Below are 25,507 nucleotides of genomic sequence, written 5' to 3'. Positions count from 1 at the left end.
GTGTGTGTATTGGGGTGTGAGTGTGTGTGTGTGTGTGTGTGTGTGTGTGTGTGTGTGTGTGATGCCTCATATGGTGGAAGAGCTGTGAGATCTGTCTGAGGTATGAGTCGTTCCTGTGAAGGATATTGTGGGTTGTGTGAATGTCAGTGTGTGGTTAGATGGTGGACGCAGTCTTTTGAGGCTGTGATGCTGGTGGTAGTGCAGTTATTGAGACGTGCCCTCCTGTATGGCTCAGATATGTGGACCCTCAAATCGCTGGAGAAATACCACCAATGATGTCTCCGCAAGATCCTGCAAATCTCCTGGGAGGACAGATGCACCAACGTTACTGTCCTCGATCAGGTCAACATCCCCAGCATTACAGCACTGACCACATTCGACCAGCTCTGTTGGGTGGGCCACATTGTCCGCATGCCTGACACAAGATTCCCAAAGCAAGCGCTCAACTCGTAACTCCTACACGGCAAGTGAACCCAAGGTGGGCAGGGGAAACGTTTCAAGGACACCCTCAAAGCCTCCTTGATAAAAATGCAACATCCCCACCGACACCTGGGAGTCCCTGGCCAAAGTCCACCCTAAGTGGAGGAAGAGCATCCGGGAGGGCGCTGAGCACCTCGAGTCTCATCGCCGAGAGCATGCAGAAACCAAGCGCAGGCAGTGGAAGGAGCGTGCGGCAAACCTGTCCCACCCACCCTTTCCTTCAACGACTGTCCGTCCCACCTGTGACAGAGACTGTAATTCCCGTATTGGACTGTTCAGTCACCTGAGAACTCACTTCAGGAGTGGAAGCAAGTCTTCCTCGATTTTAAGCGACTGCCTATGATGATGATGATGATGTGAGACGGGAACGTACCTTGACCACTCGTGTCAAATCATTGAATGTTTTGCGGCACTGGAGCCATGTCCTGGGGGCAGAGCTCCTGGCTGTGACCTCCCGGGTGATCTCCTTCCACATCCGCCACATTAGTTGCCTCTGTGGCCTCCTTCCCTCCTGCGGGTACGGACATCCCTCCTCCGCTCAACCTTCACCACCAGGAGCACCAGTGCTGCCTCTGAGAACCTACGCGCCCTCTCCCTCCGTCCCTGAGCCATTGGCCTCTCTCTCAGCCAACGCGCTGCACACCTTCAGTGGAGTGAGTGAGTGCAGGCTACATATACAGCTCGAGGAACATTGCATCGACTCAACGCTCGAGTGAGAATCCTACAGGTATGGGCTTCAATGTCTGCGGGGGCGTTTAAGTCATGATAATCATCAATTGGACTGAAGATTGTGTGCTTAAATCCAAACTTTCAAACAGGCGATTCTTATCAGCACAGCACTCATTTAGCGCCTGTTCTCACCCATTGGTCCAAATAACCCCCTCCCCTGTGTCCAATGAAGCTTTGACCTTTGTTTGACGTAAGACCCCGCTAGACACACTGCTGTCCTTTCCGAGAAGGGAACCTGCAGCCCATACCTTGTCTGGCCTACACTTCAATCTAGACCAATGTTGTTGAAAATATTTCCACGAGCCATATGTGACTAGGTGAGAATTCAGGTTTGGATAATTGCATTTCTGATTAATGCATAACAAGTGAGTAATAGGCACCATCGTTGGGCATGTGATCTCAATACGCACATTCCCATGGTGTATCCATTTTATTGGGCTTGTTAGTAACATCCCAGGATGAAAAACAGAATGTGCGAGTGTTTTTTGATCTTGTGAGTGCTTTACTTTGTTGGTTACTGAGTGGTGGCAGATGTGTGTTAAGTATATTGACACATGTGAATGACATGCACCTGTACTGTCTCAGTGTATGTAAGGCGTTTTCTACTAAAAGAGCATGTGGCTAAAACGGTGTTGCTGTTCGACCACACAACATGGTCACCTCAAACGCCCTCTGAAATGGCCCAGTGAGCTACTCAATTTAAGAATGGGAGAAAAATTCAACAGTGGTCTTGCCAGCAATCTCCATCTCCTCAGAACAAGGCCAGACCCTGCTTACCCTCATTGTATACTACTTACAGAATCTACTGAGTGTGTCTCAGGGCCCAGGAGAGCACGAGTTTGGGGCCCAGAAGAGGTGAGGGCCCAGGGGCAGCACGGGCCAGCCCACACTGCGATATGTGTGCGCACTAGGTCCGTGCAGCAGAGCAGGTCTCCAGTCGCCTTGGTTAATCCTTGCCACTGGACCAAGACCTAGCTCTGTCAAGCCCGTGTGGTGGCTGGTGTGCAACGGTCACCACACGTTAAAAAAATCCTCGCACAGGCATCTTCCACTCTTCAGGATGTAGTTCAGGATCTGGAATATTAGGTCCTTCAGTGAAACACCTGTGAACTCATCCTTTTTTGGCGGGGAAGCAAGTCATCCTCGCTTCGAGGGACCGCCTATAATGATGATGACAGAATCTACTGAGCTGTGTCAAATTGTAACAGGATATCTCTGAAAGTACCACGTCATGTTACCTGTAACATAGCCTAGCCCAAGAAAGCATAGGAATTTTACTGCTCAAAAGAAACAAAAATAACTTTCTGTTTCTTATTGATTGATTTTACTCATCATGTTGCGTTTGTTCAGTGCTGCACATGAGGCAGATAACATCACTGATTTTCGATAGGAGTCATCAATGGCTATTCACATTATGAAGTTTCTTAGTGTGGCTAGTACATTGTTAGAATCAGAATCAGAGAAATTTACAGCACGGAAGGAGGCCATTTTGGCCCATCGTGTCCGCACCGACCGACAAAGAGCTACCCAGCCTCATCCCACTTACCAGCTCTAGGTCCGTAGCCCTGTAGGTTACGGCACTTCAAGTGCACATCCAAGTACTTTTTAAATGTGGTGAGGGTTTCTGACTCTACCACCCTTTCAGGCAGTGAGTTCCAGACTCCCACCACCCTCTAGGTGAAGAAATTTTCCCTCAAATCCCCCCTAAATCTCCCCCCAATTACTTTAAATCTATGTCCCCTGGTTATTCACTTCTCTGCTAAGGGAAATAGGCCCTTCCTATCCAGTCTATCCTCAGAATTTTATACACCTCAATGAGCTCTCCCCTCCGCCTCCTCTGTTCCAAAGAAAACAACCCCAGCCTATCCAATCTTTCCTCATAGCTAAAATTCTCCAGTCCCGGCTGTAATGTATGCATCAGTGACGATGCTCACAGGCTTATAGAGCTGTTGCATTGTGAGAGGCTTAGCCAGTCATGTGATGTTCACAAGGCTCAATAAAACCCCAGCCAGTTGGCTCTCGGCCATCCACGATGAGGAATGCAGTTGTGAGCTGGTAATGTGCAGTGTGATTGTTAAACATCTGTCAATAAACCAACTAGTTCATAATAGCAAGGTATTGCTATGAATTCTTAAGCAAAGAACCCATGAAGCAAATACATGACTCTGGCAACATCCTTGTCATTACTTTACTGCAGCAGCATTTCACCTCGTACAGCTCACAACTAACTTGATTAACTTGCTGCAAATGCTGCAACATTTGTGAAGCTAATACAGGTGATATTGAGTAATGTTCATAATATTTTTAAATTACAAACAATAGTCCTTTGTCTCGTCAGTTAGGTTCAGTTGGCGACACTCTCATCTCTGAGTCAGAAAAGTCCAAGTCATACCATCGATTTCAGCATCAATCTGTGCTGACCCTTCCGTGTAGGGCTCAGTGTTGTATAGCTGAAGGTGTGAGGCCATGTAGGGCTCAGTGTTTGAAGATGTGAGGCCGTGTAGGGCTCAGTGTTTGAAGATGTGAGACTGTGTAGGGCTCAGTGTTTGAAGATGTGAGACTGTGTAGGGCTCAGTGTTGTACAGCTGAAGGTGTGAGGCCGTGTATGGCTCAGTGTTTGAAGATGTGAGACTGTGTAGGGCTCAGTGTTTGAAGATGTGAGACTGTGTAGGGCTCAGTGGTTGAAGGTGTGAGACTGTGTAGGACTCAGTTTTTGAAGGTGTGAGACTGTGTACGGCTCAGTGTTTGAAGATGTGAGACTGTGTAGGGCTCAGTCTTTGAAGATGTGAGGCCGTGTAGGGCTCAGTGTTTGAAGATGTGAGACTGTGTAGGGCTCAGTGTTTGAAGATGTGAGACTGTGTAGGGTTCAGTGTTTGAAGATGTGAGGCTGTGTAGGACTCAGTGATTGAAGGTGTGAGACTGTGTCGGGCTCAGTGGTTGAAGGTGTGAGACTGTGTAGGACTCAGTTTTTGAAGGTGTGAGACAGTGTAGGGCTCAGTGTTTGAAGATGTGAGACTGTGTAGGGCTCAGTGTTGTATAGCTGAAGGTGTGAGGCCGTGTAGGGCTCAGTGTTTGAAGATGTGAGACTGTATAGGGCTCAGTGTTTGAAGATGTGAGGCCGTGTAGGGCTCAGTGTTTGAAGATGTGAGACTGTGTAGGGCTCAGTGTTTGAAGATGTGAGACTGTGTAGGGCTCAGTGTTGTATAGCTGAAGGTGTGAGGCCATGTATGGCTCAGTGTTTGAAGATGTGAGACTGTGTAGGGCTCAGTGGTTGAAGGTGTGAGACTGTGTAGGACTCAGTTTTTGAAGGTGTGAGACTGTGTCGGGCTCAGTGTTTGAAGATGTGAGACTGTGTAGGACTCAGTGTTTGAAGGTGTGAGGCTGTGTCGGGCTCAGTGTTTGAAGGTGTGAGATTGTGTCGGGCTCAGTGTTTGAAGATGTGAGACTGTGTAGGACTCAGTGTTTGAAGGTGTGAGGCTGTGTAGGGCTCAGTGTTTGAAGGTGTGAGACTGTGTCGGGCTCAGTGTTTGAAGATGTGAGGCTGGATAGGGCTCAGTGTTTGAAGGTGAGAGGCCGTGTAGGGCTCAGTGTTTGAAGATGTGAGACTGTGTAGAAATCAGTGTTTGAAGGTGTGAGGCTGTGTAGGGCTCAGAGTTTGAAGGTGTGAGACTGTGTAGGACTCAGTGTTTGAAGATGTGAGAAAGTGTAGGACTCAGTGTTTGAAGGTGTGAGACTGTGTAGGGCTCAGTGTTTTAAGATGTGTGACTGTGCAGGGCTCAGTGTTTGAGGGTGTGAGACTGTGTAGGACTCAGTGTTTTAAGATGTGAGACTGTGTAGGGCTCAGTGTTTGAAGGTGTGAGACTGTGTAGGACTCAGTGTTTGAAGATGTGAGAAAGTGTAGGACTCAGTTTTTGAAGGTGTGAGACTGTGTAGGGCTCAGTCTTTGAAGATGTGGGACTGTGTAGGACTCAGTGATTGAAGGTGTGAGGCTGTGTTGGGCTCAGTGTTTGAAGGTGAGAGGCTGTGTTGGGCTCAGTGTTTGAACGTGTGAGACTGTGTAGGACTCAGTGTTTTAAGATGTGAGACTGTGCAGGGCTCAGTGTTTGAGGGTGTGAGACTGTGTAGGACTCAGTGTTTTAAGATGTGAGACTGTGTAGGGCTCAGTGTTTGAAGATGTGAGACTGTGTAGGGCTCAGTGTTGTATAGCTGAAGGTGTGAGGCCGTGTATGGCTCAGTGTTTGAAGATGTGAGACTGTGTAGGGCTCAGTGTTTAAAGGTGAGAGGCTGTGTAGGGCTCAGTGTTTGAAGATGTGAGATCTTGTAGGGCTCTGTGTTTGAAGATGTGAGAAAGTGTAGGACTCAGTGTTTGAAGGTGTGAGACTGTGTAGGGCTCAGTGTTTGAAGATGTGAGACTGTGTAGGACTCAGTGTTTGAAGGTGTGAGACTGTGTAGGGCTCAGTGATTGAAGATGTGAGACTATGTATGACTCAGTGTTAGAAGCTGTGAGACTTTATAGGGCTCAGTGTTTGAAGGTGTGAGACTGTTTAGGGCTCAGTGTTGAAGATGTGAGGCTGTGTAGGGCTCAGTGTTTGAAGATGTGAGACTGTTTGGGGCCCAGTGTTTGAAGGTGTGAGATTGTGCAGGACTCAGTGTTTGAAGGTGTGAGGCTGTGTCGGACTCAGTGTTTGAAGGTGTGAGACTGTGTCGGGCTCAGTGTTTGAAGGTGTGAGGCTGTGTAGGACTCAGTGTTTGAAGGTGTGAGACTGTGTAGGGCTCTGTGTTTGAAGATGTGAGACTGTGTAGGGCTCAGTGTTTGAAGGTGTGAGACTGTGTAGGGCTCAGTGTTTGAAGATGTGAGACTGTGTAGGGCTCAGTGTTTGAAGATGTGAGACTGTGTAGGGCTCAGTGTTTGAAGATGTGAGACTGTGTAGGGCTCAGTCTTTGAAGATGTGAGGCTGTGTAGGGCTCAGTGTTTGAAGATGTGAGACTGTGTCAGGCTCAGTGTTTGAAGGCGTGAGACTGTGTAGGGCTCAGTGTTTGAAGATGTGAGACTGTGTAGGAATCAGTGTTTGAAGGTGTGAGGCTGTGTAGGTCTCAGAGTTTGAAGGTGTGAGACTGTGTAGGACTCAGTGTTTGAAGAGGTGAGACTGTGCAGGGCTCAGTGATTAAAGGTGTGAGACTGTGTCGGGCTCAGTGTTTGAAGATGTGAGACTGTGTCGGGCTCAGTGTTTGAATGTGTGAGATGTGTCGGGCTCAGTGTTTGAAGATGTGAGACTGTGTAGGGCTCAGTGTTTAAAGGTGAGAGGCTGTGTCGGGCTCAGTGTTGTATAGCTGAAGGTGTGAGGCCGTGTATGGCTCAGTGTTTGAAGATGTGAGACTGTGTAGGGCTCAGTGTTTGAAGATGTGAGACTGTGTAGGGCTCAGTGGTTGAAGGTGTGAGACTGTGTAGGACTCAGTTTTTGAAGGTGTGAGACTGTGTACGGCTCAGTGTTTGAAGATGTGAGACTGTGTAGGGCTCAGTGTTTAAAGATGTGAGACTGTGTCGGACTCAGTGTTTGAAGGTGTGAGACTGTGTAGAACTCAGTGTTTTAAGATGTGAGACTGTGCAGGGCTCAGTGTTTGAGGGTGTGAGACTGTGTAGGACTCAGTGTTTGAAGATGTGAGACTGTATAGGGCTCAGTGTTTGAAGATGTGAGGCCGTGTAGGGCTCAGTGTTTGAAGATGTGAGACTGTGTAGGGCTCAGTGTTTGAAGATGTGAGACTGTGTCGGGCTCAGTGTTGTATAGCTGAAGGTGTGAGGCCGTGTATGGCTCAGTGTTTGAAGATGTGAGACTGTGTAGGGCTCAGTGTTTGAAGATGTGAGACTGTGTAGGGCTCAGTGGTTGAAGATGTGAGACTGTGTAGGGCTCAGTGGTTGAAGGTGTGAGACTGTGTAGGACTCAGTTTTTGAAGGTGTGAGACTGTGTACGGCTCAGTGTTTGAAGATGTGAGACTGTGTAGGGCTCAGTGTTTGAAGGTGTGAGACTGTGTAGGACTCAGTGTTTGAAGGTGTGAGACTGTGTAGGGCTCAGTGTTTGAAGATGTGAGGCTGGATAGGGCTCAGTGTTTGAAGTTAAGAGGCTGTGTAGGACTCAGTGCTTGAAGGCGTGAGACTGTGTAGGGCTCAGTGTTTGAAGATGTGAGACTGTGTATGGCTCAGTGTTTGAAGGTGTGAGACTGTGTAGGGCTCAGTGTTTGAAGGTGAGACGCTGTGTTGGGCTCAGTGTTTGAAGGTGAGAGGCTGTGCAGGGCTCAGTGTTTGAACGTGTGAGACTGTGTAGGACTCAGTGTTTGAAGGTGTGAGACTGTGTCGGGCTCAGTGATTGAAGATGTGAGACTGTGCCGGAATCAGTGTTTGAAGGTGTGAGACTGTGTAGGGCTCAGTGTTTGAAGGTGAAATGCTGTGTAGGGCTCAGTGTTTGAAGGTATGAGACTGTGTCGGGCTCAGTGTTGGAAGATGTGAGAGTGTGTCGGGATCAGTGTTTGAAGATGTGAGACTGTGTAGGGCTCAGTGTTTGAAAATGTGAGACTCTGTAAGGCTCACTGTTTGAAGGTGTGATACTGTGTAGGGCTCAGTGTTTGAAGATGTGAGGCTGTGTAGGACTCAGTGTTTGAAGATGTGAGACTGTGTAGGGCTCAGTGTTTGAAGGTGTGAGACTGTGTAAGGCTCAGTGTTTGAAGATGCGAGACTGTGTAGGGCTCAGTGATTGAAGATGCGAGATTGTGTAGGACTCAGTGTTTGAAGGTGTGAGACTGTGTAAGGCTCAGTGTTTGAAGATGTGAGACTTTGTAGGGCTCAGTGATTAAAGATGTGAGACTGTGCAGGACGCAGTGTTTGAAAATGTGAGACTGTGTAAGGCTCAGTGTTTGAAGGTGAGAGACTGTGTAGGGCTCAGTGTTTGAAGATGTGAGACTGTGTAGGGCTCAGTGTTTTAAGATGTGAGACTGTGCAGGGCTCAGTGTTTGAGGGTGTGAGACTGTGTAGGACTCAGTGTTTTAAGATGTGAGACTGTGTAGGGCTCAGTGTTTGAAGATGTGAGACTGTGTAGGGCTCAGTGTTGTATAGCTGAAGGTGTAGGGCTCAGTGTTTGAAGATGTGAGACTGTATAGGGCTCAGTGTTTGAAGATGTGAGACTGTGTAGGGCTCAGTGTTTGAAGATGTGAGACTGTGTAGGGCTCAGTGTTTGAAGATGTGAGACTGTGTAGGGCTCAGTGTTTGAAGATTTGAGACTGTGTAGGGCTCAGTGTTTGAAGATGTGAGTCTGTGTAGGGCTCAGTGTTTGAAGGTGTGAGGCTGTGTCGGGCTCAGTGTTTGAATGTGTGAGACTGTGTCGGGCTCAGTGTTTGAAGATGTGAGACTGTGTTGTGCTCAGTGTTTAAAGGTGAGAGGCTGTGTAGGGCTCAGTGTTTGAAGATGTGAGACCTTGTAGTGCTCAGTGTTTGAAGATGTGAGAAAGTGTAGGACTCAGTGTTTGAAGGTGTGAGACTGTGTAGGGCTCAGTGTTTGAAGATGTGAGGCTGGATAGGGCTCAGTGTTTGAAGGTAAGAGGCTGTGTAGGACTCAGTGTTTGAAGGCGTGAGACTGTGTAGGGCTCAGTGTTTGAAGATGTGAGACTGTGTATGGCTCAGTGTTTGAAGGTGTGAGACTGTGTAGGGCTCAGTGTTTGAAGGTGAGAGGCTGTGTTGGGCTCAGTGTTTGAAGGTGAGAGGCGGTGCAGGGCTCAGTGTTTGAACGTGTGAGACTGTGTAGGGCTCAGTGTTTGAAGCTGTGAGACTGTGTCGGGCTCAGTGATTGAAGATGTGAGACTGTGTCGGAATCAGTGTTTGAAGGTGTGAGACTGTGTAGGGCTCAGTGTTTGAAGGTGAGAGGCTGTGTAGGGCTCAGTGTTTGAAGATATGAGACTGTGTAGGGCTCAGTGTTGGAAGGTGTGAGGCTGTGTAGGGCTCAGTGTTTGAAGATGTGAGACTGTGTAGGGCTCAGTGTTTGAAGGTGTGAGACTGTGTAGGACTCAGTGTTTTAAGATGTGAGACTGTGCAGGGCTCAGTGTTTGAGGGTGTGAGACTGTGCAGGGCTCAGTGTTTGAGGGTGTGAGACTGTGTAAGGCTCAGTGTTTGAAGGTGTGATACTGTGTAGGGCTCAGTGTTTGAAGATGTGAGGCTGTGTAAGGCTCAGTGTTTGAAGGTGTGAGACTGTGTCGGGCTCAGTGGTTGAAGGTGTGAGACTGTGTAGGACGCAGTGTTTGAAAATGTGAGACTGTGTAAGGCTCAGTGTTTGAAGGTGAGAGACTGTGTAGGACTCAGTGTTTGAAGGTGTGAGACTGTGTAGGTCTCAGTGTTTGAAGGTGAGAGGCTGTGTAGGGCTCAGCGTTTGAAGGTATGAGACTATGTGGGGCTCAGTGTTGGAAGGTGTGAGACAGTGTAGGGCTCAGTGTTTGAAGATGTGTGACTGTGTAAGGCTCAGTGTTTGAAGATGTGAGACTGTGTTGGGCTCAGTTTTTGAAGGTGTGAGACTGTGTCGGGATCAGTGTTTCAAGAAGTGAGACTGTGTAGGACTCAGTGTTTGAAGGTGTGAGGCTGTGTAGGGCTCAGAGTTTGAAGGTGTGAGACTGTGTAGTGCTCAGTGTTGTATAGCTGAAGGTGTGAGGCCGTGTAGGGCTCAGTGTTTGAAGATGTGAGACTGCACAGGGCTCAGTGTTTGAAGATGTGAGACTGTGTTGGGCTCAGTTTTTGAAGGTGTGAGACTGTGTCGGGATCAGTGTTTGAAGAAGTGAGACTGTGTAGGACTCAGTGTTTGAAGATGTGAGACTGTGTAGGGCTCAGTGTTTGAAGATGTGAGACTGTGTAGTGCTCAGTGTTGTATAGCTGAAGGTGTGAGGCCGTGTATGGCTCAGTGTTTGAAGATGTGAGACTGTGTAGGGCTCAGTGGTTGAAGGTGTGAGACTGTGTAGGACTCAGTTTTTGAAGGTGTGAGACTGTGTACGGCTCAGTGTTTGAAGATGTGAGACTGTGTCGGGCTCAGTGTTTGAAAATGTGAGACTGTGTAAGGCTCAGTGTTTGAAGATGTGAGACTGTGTAGGGCTCAGTGATTGAAGATGCGAGATTGTGTAGGACTCAGTGTTTGAAGGAGTGAGACTGTGTAAGGCTCAGTGTTTGAAGATGTGAGACTTTGTAGGGCTCAGTGATGGAAAATGTGAGACTGTGTAAGGCTCAGTGTTTGAAGGTGAGAGACTGTGTAGGACTCAGTTTTTGAAGGTGTGATACTGTGTAGGGCTCAGTGATTGAAGATGCGAGATTGTGTAGGACTCAGTGTTTGAAGATGTGAGACTGTGTAGGACTCAGTGTTTGAAGGTGAGAGGCTGTGTAGGGCTCAGTGTTTGAAGGTGTGAGACTGTGTAGTGCTCAGTGTTGTATAGCTGAAGGTGTGAGGCCGTGTAGGGCTCAGTGTTTGAAGATGTGAGACTGTATAGGGCTCAGTGTTTGAAGATGTGAGGCCGTGTCGGGCTCAGTGTTTGAAGATGTGAGACTGTGTATGGCTCAGTGTTTGAAGGTGTGAGACTGTGTAGGGCTCAGTGTTTGAAGGTGAGAGGCTGTGTAGGGCTCAGTGGTTGAAGGTGTGAGACTGTGTAGGGCTCAGTGTTTGAAGATGTGAGGCTGTGTAGGACTCAGAGTTTGAAGATGTGATATTGTGTAGGGCTCAGTGTTTGAAGATGTGAGACTGTGTAGGACTCAGTGTTTGAAGGTGTGAGACTGTGTCGGGCTCAGTGGTTGAAGGTGTGAGACTGTGTAGGACTCAGTTTTTGAAAGTGTGAGACTGTGTAGGGCTCAGTGTTTGAAAATGTGAGACTGTGTCGGGCTCAGTGTTAGAAGGTGTGAGACTGTGTAAGGCTCAGTGTTTGAAGATGTGAGACTGTGAATGATGCAGTGTTTGAAGATGTGAGACTGTGTAGGAATCAGTGTTTGAAGGTGTGAAACTGTGTAGGGTTCAGTGTTTGAAGATGTGAGACTGTGTAGGACTCAGTGTTTGAAGGTGTGAGGCTGTGTAGGGCTCAGTGTTTGAAGGTGTGAGACTGTGTAGGGCTCAGTGTTTGAAGGTGTGAGACTGTGTAAGGCTCAGTATTTGAAGATGTGAGGCTGTGTAGGATTCAGTGTTTGAAGATGTGAGACTGTGTAGGAATCAGTGTTTGAAAATGTGAGACTGTGTAAGGCTCAGTGTTTGAAGGTGAGAGACTGTGTAGGGCTCAGTGTTTGAAGGTGTGAGGCTGTGTAGGGCTCAGAGTTTGAAGATGTGAGACTGTGTGGGACTCAGTGATTGAAGGTGTGAGACTTGTGCAGGGCTCAGTGTTTGAAGGTGTGAGGCTGTGTCGGGCTCAGTGTTTGAAGGTGTGAGACTGTGTAAGGCTTAGTGTTTGAAGATGTGAGACTGTGTAGGGCTCAGTGATTGAAGATGCGAGATTGTGTAGGACTCAGTGTTTGAAGGTGTGAGACTGTGTAAGGCTCAGTGTTTGAAGATGTGAGACTTTGTTGGGCTCAGTGATTAAAGATGTGAGACTGTGTAGGACTCAGTGTTTGAAGGTGTGAGACTGTGTAGGGCTCAGTGTTTGAAGGTGAGAGGCTATGTTGGGCTCAGTGTTTGAAGGTGAGAGGCTGTGCAGGGCTCAGTGTTTGAACGTGTGAGACTGTGTAGGGCTCAGTGTTTGAAGCTGTGAGACTGTGTCGGGCTCAGTGATTGAAGATGTGAGACTGTCGGAATCAGTGTTTGAAGGTGTGAGACTGTGTAGGGCTCAGTGTTTGAAGTTGAGAGGCTGTGTAGGGCTCAGTATTTGAAGGTTTGAGACTGTGTAGGGCTCAGTGTTGGAAGGTTTGAGACAGTGTAGGACTCAGTGTTTGAAGATGTGTGACTGTGTAAGGCTCAGTGTTTGAAGATGTGAGACTGTGTAGGGCTCAGTTTTTGAAGGTGTGAGACTGTGTCGGGATCAGTGTTTGAAAATGTGAGACTGTGCAGGACTCAGTGCTTGAAGGTGTGAGAATGTGTAGGGCTCAGAGTTTGAAGGTGTGAGACTGTGTCGGGCTCAGTGTTTGAAGATGTGAGACTGTGTAGGGCTCAGTGTTTGAAGGTGTGAGACTGTGTAGGACTCAGTGTTTTAAGATGTGAGACTGTGCAGGGCTCAGTGTTTGAGGGTGTGAGACTGTGTAGGACTCAGTGTTTTAAGATGTGAGACTGTGTAGGGCTCAGTGTTTGAAGATGTGAGACTGTGTAGGGCTCAGTGTTGTATAGCTGAAGGTGTGAGGCCATGTAGGGCTCAGTGTTTGAAGATGTGAGACTGTATAGGGCTCAGTGTTTGAAGGTGTGATACTGTGTAGGGCTCAGTGTTTGAAGATGTGAGGCTGTGTAGGGCTCAGTGTTTGAAGATGTGAGACTGTGTAGGGCTCAGTGTTTGAAGGTGTGAGACTGTGTAAGGCTCAGTGTTTGAAGGTGTGAGACTGTGTCGGGCTTAGTGGTTGAAGGTGTGAGACTGTGACGGACGCTGTGGTTGAAAATGTGAGACTGTGTGAGGCTCAGTGTTTGAAGGTGAGAGACTGTGTAGGACTCTGTGTTTGAAGGTGTGAGACTGTGTTGGGCTCAGTGTTTGAAGGTGTGAGACTGTGTAGGACTCAGTGTTTGAAGGTGTGAGACTGTGTAGGGCTCAGTGTTTGAAGGCGTGAGACTGTGTAGGGCTCAGTGTTTGAAGTTGTGAGACTGTGTATGGCTCAGTGTTTGAAGGTGTGAGACTGTGTAGGGCTCAGTGGTTGAAGGTGTGAGACTGTGTAGGACTCAGTTTTTGAAGGTGTGAGACTGTGTACGGCTCAGTGTTTGAAGATGTGAGACTGTGTAGGGTTCAGTGTTTGAAAATGTGAGACTGTGTAAGGCTCAGTGTTTGAAGGTGAGAGACTGTGTCAGGCTCAGTGGTTGAAGGTGTGAGACTGTGTAGGACTCAGTTTTTGAAAGTGTGAGACTGTGTAGGGCTCAGTGTTTGAAAATGTGAGACTGTGTCGGGCTCAGTGTTAGAAGGTGTGAGACTGTGTAAGGCTCAGTGTTTGAAGATGTGAGACTGTGTAGGGCTCAGTGATTGAAGATGCGAGATTGTGTAGGACTCAGTGTTTGAAGGTGTGAGACTGTGTAAGGCTCAGTGTATGAAGATGTGAGACTTTGTAGGGCTCAGTGATGGAAAATGTGAGACTGTGCAGGACGCAGTGTTTGAAAATGTGAGACTGTGTAAGGCTCATTGTTTGAAGGTGAGAGACTGTGTAGGACTCAGTGTTTGAAGGTGTGATACTGTGTAGGACTCAGTGTTTGAAGATGTGAGGCTGTGTACGGCTCAGTGTTTGAAGATGTGAGACTGTGTAGGACTCAGTGTTTGAAGGTGTGAGACTGTGTAGGACTCAGTGTTTGAAGGTGTGAGACTGTGTAGGGCTCAGTGTTTGAAGATGTGAGACTGTGTAGGGCTCAGTGTTGTATAGCTGAAGGTGTGAGGCCATGTAGGGCTCAGTGTTTGAAGATGTGAGACTGTATAGGGCTCAGTGTTTGAAGGTGTGATACTGTGTAGGGCTCAGTGTTTGAAGATGTGAGGCTGTGTAGGGCTCAGTGTTTGAAGATGTGAGACTGTGTAGGGCTCAGTGTTTGAAGGTGTGAGACTGTGTAAGGCTCAGTGTTTGAAGGTGTGAGACTGTGTCGGGCTTAGTGGTTGAAGGTGTGAGACTGTGACGGACGCTGTGGTTGAAAATGTGAGACTGTGTGAGGCTCAGTGTTTGAAGGTGAGAGACTGTGTAGGACTCTGTGTTTGAAGGTGTGAGACTGTGTTGGGCTCAGTGTTTGAAGGTGTGAGACTGTGTAGGACTCAGTGTTTGAAGGTGTGAGACTGTGTAGGGCTCAGTGTTTGAAGGCGTGAGACTGTGTAGGGCTCAGTGTTTGAAGTTGTGAGACTGTGTATGGCTCAGTGTTTGAAGGTGTGAGACTGTGTAGGGCTCAGTGGTTGAAGGTGTGAGACTGTGTAGGACTCAGTTTTTGAAGGTGTGAGACTGTGTACGGCTCAGTGTTTGAAGATGTGAGACTGTGTAGGGTTCAGTGTTTGAAAATGTGAGACTGTGTAAGGCTCAGTGTTTGAAGGTGAGAGACTGTGTCAGGCTCAGTGGTTGAAGGTGTGAGACTGTGTAGGACTCAGTTTTTGAAAGTGTGAGACTGTGTAGGGCTCAGTGTTTGAAAATGTGAGACTGTGTCGGGCTCAGTGTTAGAAGGTGTGAGACTGTGTAAGGCTCAGTGTTTGAAGATGTGAGACTGTGTAGGGCTCAGTGATTGAAGATGCGAGATTGTGTAGGACTCAGTGTTTGAAGGTGTGAGACTGTGTAAGGCTCAGTGTATGAAGATGTGAGACTTTGTAGGGCTCAGTGATGGAAAATGTGAGACTGTGCAGGACGCAGTGTTTGAAAATGTGAGACTGTGTAAGGCTCAGTGTTTGAAGGTGAGAGACTGTGTAGGACTCAGTGTTTGAAGGTGTGATACTGTGTAGGACTCAGTGTTTGAAGATGTGAGGCTGTGTACGGCTCAGTGTTTGAAGATGTGAGACTGTGTAGGACTCAGTGTTTGAAGGTGTGAGACTGTGTAGGACTCAGTGTTTGAAGGTGTGAGACTGTGTCGGGCTCAGTGGTTGAAGGTGTGAGACTGTGTAGGACTCAGTTTTTGAAAGTGTGAGACTGTGTAGGGCTCAGTGTTTGAAAATGTGAGACTGTGTCGGGCTCAGTGTTAGAAGGTGTGAGACTGTGTAAGGCTCAGTGTTTGAAGATGTGAGACTGTGTAGGGCTCAGTGATTGAAGATGCGAGATTGTGTAGGACTCAGTGTTTGAAGGTGTGAGACTGTGTAAGGCTCAGTGTATGAAGATGTGAGACTTTGTAGGGCTCAGTGATGGAAAATGTGAGACTGTGCAGGACGCAGTGTTTGAAAATGTGAGACTGTGTAAGGCTCAGTGTTTGAAGGTGAGAGACTGTGTGGGACTCAGTGTTTGAAGGTGTGATACTGTGTAGGACTCAGTGTTTGAAGATGTGAGGCTGTGTACGGCTCAGTGTTTGAAGATGTGAGACTGTGTAGGGCTCCGTGTTTGAAGATGTGAGACTGTGTAGGGCTCAGTGTTTGAAGATGTGAGACTGTGTAGGGCTCAGTGTTTGAAGGTGTGAGACTGTGTAGGGCTCAGTGTTTGAAGATGTGAGACTGTGAATGATGCAGTGTTTGAAGATGTGAGACTGTGTAGGAATCAGTGTTTGAAGGTGTGAAACTGTGTAGGGTTCAGTGTTTGAAGATGTGAGACTGTGTAGGACTCAGTGTTTGAAGGTGTGAGGCTGTGTAGGGCTTTGTGTTTGAAGGTGTGAGACTGTGTAGGGCTCAGTGTTTGAAGGTGTGAGACTGTGTAGGACTCAGTGTTTGAAGGTGTGAGACTGTGTAAGGCTCAGTATTTGAAGATGTGAGGCTGTGTAGGATTCAGTGTTTGAAGGTGTGAGACTGTGTCGGGCTCAGTGTTTGAAGGTGAGAGGCTGTGTAGGGCTCAGTGTTTGAAGGTATGAGACTGTGTAGGGCTCAGTGTTTGAAGATGTGAGACTGTGTAGGGCTCAGTGTTTGAAAATGTGAGACTGTGTAAGGCTCAGTGTTTGAAGGTGAGAGACTGTGTAGGACTCAGTGTTTGAAGGTGTGAGACTGTATAAGGCTCAGTGTTTGAAGGTGTGAGACTGTGTCGGGCTCAGTGGTTGAAGGTGTGAGACTGTGTTGGACGCTGTGTTTGAAAATGTGAGACTGTGTAAGGCTCAGTGTTTGAAGGTGAGAGACTGTGTCGGACTCAGTGTTTGAAGGTGTGAGACTGTGTAGGACTCAGTGTTTGAAGGTGTGAGACTGTGTAGGGCTCAGTGTTTGAAGGTGTGAGACTGTGTCGGGCTCAGTGATTGAAGATGTGAGACTGTGCCGGAATCAGTGTTTGAAGGTGTGAGACTGTGTCGGGCTCAGTGTTTGAAGGTGAGAGGCTGTGTAGGGCTCAGTGTTTGAAGGTATGAGACTGTGTAGGGCTCAGTGTTGGAAGATGTGAGAGTGTGTCGGGATCAGTGTTTGAAGCTGTGAGACTGTGTAGGGCTCAGTGTTTGAAGATGTGAGACTGTGTAGGGGATCAGTGTTTGAAAATGTGAGACTCTGCAAGGCTCAGTGTTTGAAGGTGTGATACTGTGTAGGGCTCAGTGTTTGAAGATGTGAGGCTGTGTAGGACTCAGTGTTTGAAGGTGTGAGACTGTGTCGGGCTCAGTGGTTGAAGGTGTGAGACTGTGCAGGACACAGTTTTTGAAGGTGTGAGACTGTGTAGGGCTCAGTGTTTGAAGGTGTGAGACTGTGTAAGGCTCAGTGTTTGAAGATGTGAGACTGTGTAGGGCTCAGTGATTGAAGATGCGAGATTGTGTAGGGCTCAGTGTTTGAAGATGTGAGACTGTGCAGGGCTCAGTGTTGTATAGCTGAAGGTGTAGGGCTCAGTGTTTGAAGATGTGAGACTGTATAGGGCTCAGTGTTTGAAGATGTGAGACTGTGTAGGGCTCAGTGTTTGAAGATGTGAGACTGTGTAGGGCTCAGTGATTGAAGATGCGAGATTGTGTAGGGCTCAGTGTTTGAAGATGTGAGACTGTGTAGGGCTCAGTGTTTGAAGATGTGAGACTGTGTAGGGCTCAGTGTTTGAAGATGTGAGACTGTGTAGGGCTCAGTGTTTGAAGATGTGAGACTGTGTAGGGCTCAGTGTTTGAAGATGTGAGTCTGTGTAGGGCTCAGTGTTTGAAGGTGTGAGACTGTGTCGGGCTCAGTGTTTGAAGATGTGAGGCTGGATAGGGCTCAGTGTTTGAAGGTGAGAGGCCGTGTAGGGCTCAGTGTTTGAGGGTGTGAGACTGTGTAGGACTCAGTGTTTTAAGATGTGAGACTGTGTAGGGCTCAGTGTTTGAAGGTGTGAGACTGTGTAGGACTCAGTGTTTGAAGAGGTGAGACTGTGCAGGGCTCAGTGATTGAAGGTGTGAGATGTGTCGGGCTCAGTGTTTGAAGATGTGAGACTGTGTAGGGCTCAGTGTTTAAAGCTGAGAGGCTGTGTAGGGCTCAGTGTTTGAAGATGTGAGAAAGTGTAGGACTCAGTTTTTGAAGGTGTGAGACTGTGTAGGGCTCAGTCTTTGAAGATGTGGGACTGTGTAGGACTCAGTGATTGAAGGTGTGAGGCTGTGTAGGGCTCAGTGTTTGAAGGTGAGAGGCTGTGTTGGGCTCAGTGTTTGAAGGTGTGAGACTGTGTCGGGCTCAGTGTTTGAAGATGTGAGACTGTGTGGGGCTCAGTGTTTGAAGGTGTGAGACTGTGCAGGACTCAGTGTTTTAAGATGTGAGACTGTGCAGGGCTCAGTGTTTGAGGGTGTGAGACTGTGTAGGACTCAGTGTTTTAAGATGTGAGACTGTGTAGGGCTCAGTGTTTGAAGATGTGAGACTGTGTAGGGCTCAGTGTTTGAAGATGTGAGACTGCGTAGGGCTCAGTGTTGTATAGCTGAAGGTGTGAGGCCGTGTATGGCTCAGTGTTTGAAGATGTGAGACTGTGTAGGGCTCAGTGTTTAAAGGTGAGAGGCTGTGTCGGGCTCAGTGTTTGAAGATGTGAGACCTTGTAGGGCTCTGTGTTTGAAGATGTGAGAAAGTGTAGGACTCAGTGTTTGAAGGTGTGAGACTGTGTAGGGCTCAGTGTTTGAAGATGTGAGACTGTGTAGGACTCAGTGTTTGAAGGTGTGAGACTGTGTAGGGCTCAGTGATTGAAGATGTGAGACTATGTATGACTCAGTGTTAGAAGCTGTGAGACTTTATAGGGCTCAGTGTTTGAAGGTGTGAGACTGTGTAGGGCTCAGTGTTGAAGATGTGAGGCTGTGTAGGGCTCAGTGTTTGAAGATGTGAGACTGTTTGGGGCTCAGTGTTTGAAGGTGTGAGATTGTGCAGGACTCAGTGTTTGAAGGTGTGAGGCTGTGTCGGACTCAGTGTTTGAAGGTGTGAGACTGTGTCGGGCTCAGTGTTTGAAGGTGTGAGGCTGTGTAGGACTCAGTGTTTGAAGGTGTGAGACTGTGTAGGGCTCTGTGTTTGAAGATGTGAGACTGTGTAGGGCTCAGTGTTTGAAGGTGTGAGACTGTGTAGGGCTCAGTGTTTGAAGATGTGAGACTGTGTAGGGCTCAGTGTTTGAAGATGTGAGACTGTGTAGGGCTCAGTCTTTGAAGATGTGAGGCTGTGTAGGGCTCAGTGTTTGAAGATGTGAGACTGTGTCAGGCTCAGTGTTTGAAGGCGTGAGACTGTGTAGGGGTCAGTGTTTGAAGATGTGAGACTGTGTAGGGCTCAGTGTTTGAAGGTATGAGGCTGTGTCGGGCTCAGTGTTTGAAAGTGTGAGACTGTGTTGTGCTCACTTTTTGAAGATGTGAGACTGTGTAGGACTCAGTGTTTGAAGGTGTGAGGCTGTGTAGGGCTCAGTGTTTGAAGGTGTGAGATTGTGTCGGGCTCAGTGTTTGAAGATGTGAGACTGTGTAGGGCTCAGTGTTTGAAGATGTGAGGCTGGATAGGGCTCAGTGTTTGAAGGTAAGAGGCTGTGTAGGACTCAGTGTTTGAAGGCGTGAGACTGTGTAGGGCTCAGTGTTTGAAGATGTGAGACTGTGTATGGCTCAGTGTTTGAAGGTGTGAGACTGTGTAGGGCTCAGTGTTTGAAGGTGAGAGGCTGTGTTGGGCTCAGTGTTTGAAGGTGAGAGGCTGTGCAGGGCTCAGTGTTTGAACGTGTGAGACTGTGTAGGGCTCAGTGTTTGAAGCTGTGAGACTGTGTCGGGCTCAGTGATTGAAGATGTGAGACTGTGTCGGAATCAGTGTTTGAAGGTGTGAGACTGTGTCGGGCTCAGTGTTTGAAGGTGAGAGGCTGTGTAGGGCTCAGTGTTTGAAGATATGAGACTGTGTAGGGCTCAGTGTTGGAAGGTGTGAGGCTGTGTAGGGCTCAGTGTTTGAAGATGTGAGACTGTTTCGGGCTCAGTGTTTGAAGGTGTGAGACTGTGTAGGACTCAGTGTTTTAAGATGTGAGACTGTGCAGGGCTCAGTGTTTGAGGGTGTGAGACTTTGTAGGACTCAGTGTTTTAAGATGTGAGACTATGTAGGGCTCAGTGTTTGAAGATGTGAGACTGTGTAGGACTCAGTGTTGTGTAGCTGAAGGTGTGAGGCCGTGTAGGGCTCAGTGTTTGAAGATGTGAGACTGTGTCGGGCTCAGTGTTTGAAGATGTGAGACTGTGTCGGGCTCAGTGTTTGAAGATGTGAGACTCTTTAGGGCTCAGTGGTTGAATGTGTGAGACTGTGTCGGACTCAGTTTTTGAAGGTGTGAGACTGTGTAGGACTCAGTGTTTGAAGGTGAGAGACTGTGTAGGACTCAGTGTTTGAAGGTGTGATACTGTGTGGGGCTCAGTGTTTGAAGATGTGAGGCTGTGTAAGGCTCAGTGTTTGAAGGTGTGAGACTGTGTCGGGCTCAGTGGTTGAAGGTGTGAGACTGTGTAGGACGCTGTGTTTGAAAATGTGAGACTGTGTAAGGCTCAGTGTTTGAAGGTGAGAGACTGTGTAGGACTCAGTGTTTGAAGGTGTGAGACTGTGTAGGGCTCAGTGTTTGAAGGTATGAGACTGTGTGGGGCTCAGTGTTGGAAGGTGTGAGACTGTGTCGGGCTCAGTGTTTGAAGATGTGTGACTGTGTAAGGCTCAGTGTTTGAAGATGTGAGACTGTGTTGGGCTCAGTTTTTGAAGGTGTGAGACTGTGTCGGGATCAGTGTTTGAAGAAGTGAGACTGTGTAGGACTCAGTGTTTGAAGGTGTGAGGCTGTGTAGGGCTCAGAGTTTGAAGGTGTGAGACTGTGTAGGACTCAGTGTTTGAAGATGTGAGACTGTGTAGGGCTCAGTGTTTGAAGATGTGAGGCTGGATAGGGCTCAGTGTTTGAAGGTGAGAGGCCGTGTAGGGCTCAGTGTTTGAGGGTGTGAGACTGTGTAGGACTCAGTGTTTTAAGATGTGAGACTGTGTAGGGCTCAGTGTTTGAAGGTGTGAGACTGTGTAGGACTCAGTGTTTGAAGAGGTGAGACTGTGCAGGGCTCAGTGATTGAAGGTGTGAGATGTGTCGGGCTCAGTGTTTGAAGATGTGAGACTGTGTAGGGCTCAGTGTTTAAAGATGAGAGGCTGTGTAGGGCTCAGTGTTTGAAGATGTGAGAAAGTGTAGGACTCAGTTTTTGAAGGTGTGAGACTGTGTAGGGCTCAGTCTTTGAAGATGTGGGACTGTGTAGGACTCAGTGATTGAAGGTGTGAGGCTGTGTAGGGCTCAGTGTTTGAAGGTGAGAGGCTGTGTTGGGCTCAGTGTTTGAAGGTGTGAGACTGTGTCGGGCTCAGTGTTTGAAGATGTGAGACTGTGTGGGGCTCAGTGTTTGAAGGTGTGAGACTGTGCAGGACTCAGTGTTTTAAGATGTGAGACTGTGCAGGGCTCAGTGTTTGAGGGTGTGAGACTGTGTAGGACTCAGTGTTTTAAGATGTGAGACTGTGTAGGGCTCAGTGTTTGAAGATGTGAGACTGTGTAGGGCTCAGTGTTTGAAGATGTGAGACTGCGTAGGGCTCAGTGTTGTATAGCTGAAGGTGTGAGGCCGTGTATGGCTCAGTGTTTGAAGATGTGAGACTGTGTAGGGCTCAGTGTTTAAAGGTGAGAGGCTGTGTCGGGCTCAGTGTTTGAAGATGTGAGACCTTGTAGGGCTCTGTGTTTGAAGATGTGAGAAAGTGTAGGACTCAGTGTTTGAAGGTGTGAGACTGTGTAGGGCTCAGTGTTTGAAGATGTGAGACTGTGTAGGACTCAGTGTTTGAAGGTGTGAGACACTGTAGGGCTCAGTGATTGAAGATGTGAGACTATGTATGACTCAGTGTTAGAAGCTGTGAGACTTTATAGGGCTCAGTGTTTGAAGGTGTGAGACTGTGTAGGGCTCAGTGTTGAAGATGTGAGGCTGTGTAGGGCTCAGTGTTTGAAGATGTGAGACTGTTTGGGGCTCAGTGTTTGAAGGTGTGAGATTGTGCAGGACTCAGTGTTTGAAGGTGTGAGGCTGTGTCGGACTCAGTGTTTGAAGGTGTGAGACTGTGTCGGGCTCAGTGTTTGAAGGTGTGAGGCTGTGTAGGACTCAGTGTTTGAAGGTGTGAGACTGTGTAGGGCTCTGTGTTTGAAGATGTGAGACTGTGTAGGGCTCAGTGTTTGAAGGTGTGAGACTGTGTAGGGCTCAGTGTTTGAAGATGTGAGACTGTGTAGGGCTCAGTGTTTGAAGATGTGAGACTGTGTAGGGCTCAGTCTTTGAAGATGTGAGGCTGTGTAGGGCTCAGTGTTTGAAGATGTGAGACTGTGTCAGGCTCAGTGTTTGAAGGCGTGAGACTGTGTAGGGGTCAGTGTTTGAAGATGTGAGACTGTGTAGGGCTCAGTGTTTGAAGGTATGAGGCTGTGTCGGGCTCAGTGTTTGAAAGTGTGAGACTGTGTTGTGCTCACTTTTTGAAGATGTGAGACTGTGTAGGACTCAGTGTTTGAAGGTGTGAGGCTGTGTAGGGCTCAGTGTTTGAAGGTGTGAGATTGTGTCGGGCTCAGTGTTTGAAGATGTGAGACTGTGTAGGGCTCAGTGTTTGAAGATGTGAGGCTGGATAGGGCTCAGTGTTTGAAGGTAAGAGGCTGTGTAGGACTCAGTGTTTGAAGGCGTGAGACTGTGTAGGGCTCAGTGTTTGAAGATGTGAGACTGTGTATGGCTCAGTGTTTGAAGGTGTGAGACTGTGTAGGGCTCAGTGTTTGAAGGTGAGAGGCTGTGTTGGGCTCAGTGTTTGAAGGTGAGAGGCTGTGCAGGGCTCAGTGTTTGAACGTGTGAGACTGTGTAGGGCTCAGTGTTTGAAGCTGTGAGACTGTGTCGGGCTCAGTGATTGAAGATGTGAGACTGTGTCGGAATCAGTGTTTGAAGGTGTGAGACTGTGTCGGGCTCAGTGTTTGAAGGTGTGAGGCTGTGTAGGACTCAGTGTTTGAAGGTGTGAGACTGTGTAGGGCTCTGTGTTTGAAGATGTGAGACTGTGTAGGGCTCAGTGTTTGAAGGTGTGAGACTGTGTAGGGCTCAGTGTTTGAAGATGTGAGACTGTGTAGGGCTCAGTGTTTGAAGATGTGAGACTGTGTAGGGCTCAGTCTTTGAAGATGTGAGGCTGTGTAGGGCTCAGTGTTTGAAGATGTGAGACTGTGTCAGGCTCAGTGTTTGAAGGCGTGAGACTGTGTAGGGGTCAGTGTTTGAAGATGTGAGACTGTGTAGGGCTCAGTGTTTGAAGGTATGAGGCTGTGTCGGGCTCAGTGTTTGAAAGTGTGAGACTGTGTTGTGCTCACTTTTTGAAGATGTGAGACTGTGTAGGACTCAGTGTTTGAAGGTGTGAGGCTGTGTAGGGCTCAGTGTTTGAAGGTGTGAGATTGTGTCGGGCTCAGTGTTTGAAGATGTGAGACTGTGTAGGGCTCAGTGTTTGAAGATGTGAGGCTGGATAGGGCTCAGTGTTTGAAGGTAAGAGGCTGTGTAGGACTCAGTGTTTGAAGGCGTGAGACTGTGTAGGGCTCAGTGTTTGAAGATGTGAGACTGTGTATGGCTCAGTGTTTGAAGGTGTGAGACTGTGTAGGGCTCAGTGTTTGAAGGTGAGAGGCTGTGTTGGGCTCAGTGTTTGAAGGTGAGAGGCTGTGCAGGGCTCAGTGTTTGAACGTGTGAGACTGTGTAGGGCTCAGTGTTTGAAGCTGTGAGACTGTGTCGGGCTCAGTGATTGAAGATGTGAGACTGTGTCGGAATCAGTGTTTGAAGGTGTGAGACTGTGTCGGGCTCAGTGTTTGAAGGTGAGAGGCTGTGTAGGGCTCAGTGTTTGAAGATATGAGACTGTGTAGGGCTCAGTGTTGGAAGGTGTGAGGCTGTGTAGGGCTCAGTGTTTGAAGATGTGAGACTGTTTCGGGCTCAGTGTTTGAAGGTGTGAGACTGTGTAGGACTCAGTGTTTTAAGATGTGAGACTGTGCAGGGCTCAGTGTTTGAGGGTGTGAGACTTTGTAGGACTCAGTGTTTTAAGATGTGAGACTATGTAGGGCTCAGTGTTTGAAGATGTGAGACTGTGTAGGACTCAGTGTTGTGTAGCTGAAGGTGTGAGGCCGTGTAGGGCTCAGTGTTTGAAGATGTGAGACTGTGTCGGGCTCAGTGTTTGAAGGTGTGAGACTGTGTAGGACTCAGTGTTTTAAGATGTGAGACTGTGTAGGGCTCAGTGTTTGAAGGTGTGAGACTGTGTAGGACTCAGTGTTTGAAGAGGTGAGACTGTGCAGGGCTCAGTGATTGAAGGTGTGAGATGTGTCGGGCTCAGTGTTTGAAGATGTGAGACTGTGTAGGGCTCAGTGTTTAAAGCTGAGAGGCTGTGTAGGGCTCAGTGTTTGAAGATGTGAGAAAGTGTAGGACTCAGTTTTTGAAGGTGTGAGACTGTGTAGGGCTCAGTCTTTGAAGATGTGGGACTGTGTAGGACTCAGTGATTGAAGGTGTGAGGCTGTGTAGGGCTCAGTGTTTGAAGGTGAGAGGCTGTGTTGGGCTCAGTGTTTGAAGGTGTGAGACTGTGTCGGGCTCAGTGTTTGAAGATGTGAGACTGTGTGGGGCTCAGTGTTTGAAGGTGTGAGACTGTGCAGGACTCAGTGTTTTAAGATGTGAGACTGTGCAGGGCTCAGTGTTTGAGGGTGTGAGACTGTGTAGGACTCAGTGTTTTAAGATGTGAGACTGTGTAGGGCTCAGTGTTTGAAGATGTGAGACTGTGTAGGGCTCAGTGTTTGAAGATGTGAGACTGCGTAGGGCTCAGTGTTGTATAGCTGAAGGTGTGAGGCCGTGTATGGCTCAGTGTTTGAAGATGTGAGACTGTGTAGGGCTCAGTGTTTAAAGGTGAGAGGCTGTGTCGGGCTCAGTGTTTGAAGATGTGAGACCTTGTAGGGCTCTGTGTTTGAAGATGTGAGAAAGTGTAGGACTCAGTGTTTGAAGGTGTGAGACTGTGTAGGGCTCAGTGTTTGAAGATGTGAGACTGTGTAGGACTCAGTGTTTGAAGGTGTGAGACTGTGTAGGGCTCAGTGATTGAAGATGTGAGACTATGTATGACTCAGTGTTAGAAGCTGTGAGACTTTATAGGGCTCAGTGTTTGAAGGTGTGAGACTGTGTAGGGCTCAGTGTTGAAGATGTGAGGCTGTGTAGGGCTCAGTGTTTGAAGATGTGAGACTGTTTGGGGCTCAGTGTTTGAAGGTGTGAGATTGTGCAGGACTCAGTGTTTGAAGGTGTGAGGCTGTGTCGGACTCAGTGTTTGAAGGTGTGAGACTGTGTCGGGCTCAGTGTTTGAAGGTGTGAGGCTGTGTAGGACTCAGTGTTTGAAGGTGTGAGACTGTGTAGGGCTCTGTGTTTGAAGATGTGAGACTGTGTAGGGCTCAGTGTTTGAAGGTGTGAGACTGTGTAGGGCTCAGTGTTTGAAGATGTGAGACTGTGTAGGGCTCAGTGTTTGAAGATGTGAGACTGTGTAGGGCTCAGTCTTTGAAGATGTGAGGCTGTGTAGGGCTCAGTGTTTGAAGATGTGAGACTGTGTCAGGCTCAGTGTTTGAAGGCGTGAGACTGTGTAGGGGTCAGTGTTTGAAGATGTGAGACTGTGTAGGGCTCAGTGTTTGAAGGTATGAGGCTGTGTCGGGCTCAGTGTTTGAAAGTGTGAGACTGTGTTGTGCTCACTTTTTGAAGATGTGAGACTGTGTAGGACTCAGTGTTTGAAGGTGTGAGGCTGTGTAGGGCTCAGTGTTTGAAGGTGTGAGATTGTGTCGGGCTCAGTGTTTGAAGATGTGAGACTGTGTAGGGCTCAGTGTTTGAAGATGTGAGGCTGGATAGGGCTCAGTGTTTGAAGGTAAGAGGCTGTGTAGGACTCAGTGTTTGAAGGCGTGAGACTGTGTAGGGCTCAGTGTTTGAAGATGTGAGACTGTGTATGGCTCAGTGTTTGAAGGTGTGAGACTGTGTAGGGCTCAGTGTTTGAAGGTGAGAGGCTGTGTTGGGCTCAGTGTTTGAAGGTGAGAGGCTGTGCAGGGCTCAGTGTTTGAACGTGTGAGACTGTGTAGGGCTCAGTGTTTGAAGCTGTGAGACTGTGTCGGGCTCAGTGATTGAAGATGTGAGACTGTGTCG

This window comes from Pristiophorus japonicus, chromosome 9 (assembly GCF_044704955.1).
Source record: "Pristiophorus japonicus isolate sPriJap1 chromosome 9, sPriJap1.hap1, whole genome shotgun sequence".
In the NCBI taxonomy this organism is placed as follows: domain Eukaryota; kingdom Metazoa; phylum Chordata; class Chondrichthyes; family Pristiophoridae; genus Pristiophorus; species Pristiophorus japonicus.
The sequence above is the reverse complement of the archived record's forward strand: the minus strand, read 5'-3'. Positions refer to the sequence as shown.